This window comes from Silurus aristotelis (assembly GCF_946808225.1).
Source record: "Silurus aristotelis genome assembly, chromosome: 28".
Classification (NCBI taxonomy): domain Eukaryota; kingdom Metazoa; phylum Chordata; class Actinopteri; order Siluriformes; family Siluridae; genus Silurus; species Silurus aristotelis.
Genome location: NC_139601.1, coordinates 313,325 through 316,364, shown reverse-complemented (window position 1 = coordinate 316,364; position 3,040 = coordinate 313,325).

Below are 3,040 nucleotides of genomic sequence, written 5' to 3'. Positions count from 1 at the left end.
ACACACACACACACACACACACACACACACACACACACACACACACACACACACACACACACACACACACACATAGACACAAACTAATGTCATAAAGCTGAAAAAGAAGATGTTTGTTTTCACATCAAACAATAAATTTGCTCAGAATAGACCTGAGCTCTGAGATGAAACATAGACAGACCGAAAGTCAGATGGGAGGAGAGACGGACAGACAGACAGATGGTCAGACAGACTGAGAGACAGATGGATGGAGAGACAGACAAAGAGACAGACAGACAGATGACAGACAGACAGATAGGCAGACTGAGAGACAGATAGAGAGACAGACAGACAGACAGTTGGAGAGACAGACAGGAGAGACATATTATGTGGTTCAGGCGTGCAGGCTCACCTATCGCTTGTTTCCTGCAGGTAAATAGTAAATAGTACACAAACAAACACATACATCACACTGCCATGTGTAGGATAATGATGATGATGATGATCCTATAAGTGATGACTCATCTTATTCCATGCCTTTTTTTATTTTTTATTTTTTTATTTTAAGAATTGTAGATTAATCTTGTAGAGTCCAAACTATGAAAGAACATGTCTGGACTTATGTAGTAAACAGTGTGATAACTTGTTATAAACCCAGAATATGTAGGTCCATTTAGCTTTAATGCAGCTTCCAAATGTATAGAACTCAAACAATAACATTATTGCACTGTATAATATATATATATATATATGTGTGTGTGTGTGTGTGTGTGTGTGTGTGTGTGTGTGTGTGTGTGTGTGTGTGTGTGTGTGATAAATAGACTTATTTTGATCATAATACTAAAAAAGGAACTTTTCTTCTGGTAGAGTTTTTGATGATTGAAGGTCAGCTTGGGGTCACTGTCGTGTCTGAGTGTGTATGCATGTGTGTGTGTGTGTGTGTGTGTGTGTGTGTGTGTGTGTGTGTGTGTGTCTGTGTGTGTGTGGACAGTAACAAGGCCACTCCTGTTTGCTCTGAAAATCATAAAGTGTGCAGAGTGACATCAGCAGTAAAAGGATTCAGTGGAAAAGCAAAAACACACAAACACACACACGCACAGACACACACACAGACACACACACACACAGACACACACACACACACACACACACAGAGACACACAGCATTAGTGGATCATAAAATGTATAATTTTATGTTTATTTTATATCCCTCATGTGAGAAAAATGCCTTCAGCAAAGCTAACAGTGCTACAGTGAGGCGTTACTGCAGCTCTTGTTCCATCAGCTATTAGTGCCACTCACTTTTCACTTAATGTTACAGTTATTCTCAGGTGCTTTGGAGCGTTTCTCAGATCAGAAATTCAATTCTAAAAACTACCTGTATAGCCTTCACATCATTCATTTATTTGTGCTCTTCATAAGAACATTTTCTTGTTGCTTTGATCAAAATGTGAATGCTTTTGTAGATTCATTTAATGGATTGTGTGCAAGTGTCTGCTGTTTACTACATTATCAGTTGTTTATGTTCATGTTGATCAAAATATATTATACTGGTTTCACCTGAATAGTTTTAACCCCTAAACCGTCTGTATTCAGTCTCCAACTGAAGGTTCACAAGATTCACCTTTGACCTGTTTTAGAGAACTGGTTGATTATTGGTTGATCTGATGCCGTTCACTCGCCTTCATTAGTGACACTCAACATTCACCTGCACAAGTCATCACTTCAACACATTTACAAAAAAAACATTTTGTATTCAATGACTTAAACAGTGAACTGATGCTGAGATGTTTAGAGGTTTAAACTATTCAGGTGAAACCAGTATAATATATTTTGATCAACATGAACATAAACAACTGATAATGTAGTAAACAGCAGACACTTGCACACAATCCATTAAATGAATCTACAAAAGCATTCACATTTTGATCAAAGCAACAAGAAAATGTTCTTATGAAGAGCACAAATAAATGAATGATGTGAAGGCTATACAGGTAGTTTTTAGAATTGAATTTCTGATCTGAGAAACGCTCCAAAGCACCTGAGAATAACTGTAACATGTTAGCATGTGTGTGTCTGTGTGTGTTAGCATTAACATCATTAGCATATGTTGGATTTTGAAAAATCTGTAACTCTATGGCAGGGGTCACCAACCTTTTTGAAACTGAGAGCTACTTCTTGGGTACTGATTAACCCACACTTCTAAAATAAAAAATTCGCAATTTACCTTTAATTATATGTTATTATTAATAATTAATAATATTTATCTATATCTAGTCATCTATATTTTAATATTTTCGTTTTTAAATTCACACCAATGCAAGTGTGATTTTGTCAGGGAACCACCAGCCACGCCTCCCTCCAAGGCTCTAACCCTCACTCAGCCTTTCCCTGCTCTAATCACCTACACCTGTTTCCCATTAGCTTTCTCCTTTATAAGCTCCAGATTCCACCTCACTTACGGTCTGATCTTCTCATTGCCATGAGAGAGCTACTGGACCTCCGTGCGCCGGAGGAAGCACTCAAGATAGGTTTGCCTTTAACAGTTCACAATAGCAATCATCCCTGGACTACCTGCATTACGGTTTATACCCGATCTCTGCCTTGTACATGTTCAGACTAAATAAAGACGAGGTGTTTAACCATACTCTTAGTCTATACGTGACAGATATAAAAAACCCTGCTCTAGGGTATAAATATTAGGATGTAAATAATAGGTAGTAGGGGCTTGGGGATAGGGTGTAAGAGAGAGAGAGAGAGAGAGAGAGAGAGAGAGAGAGAGAGAGAGAGAGAGAGAGAGAGAGAGAGAGAGAGTCTGGTGTAGGGTATAGAAAACACACAGATAGATAGAGGAAGGTGTGTATCTCCTGTGTGTGTTTGGACAGAATGTCAGTCAAAACTGTGCTGTGTTTTGAATACGAACTGTCAAGCACTGTTGTTGTTGTTTTTTTTCAAAATCTTAGGTGTGATTGTGTGTGTGTGTGTGTGTGTGCTGTGATGCTTGTGTAACCACATTGCTCAATTATGGGATTGTGTGTTATACCACAGCACTGATACTAAC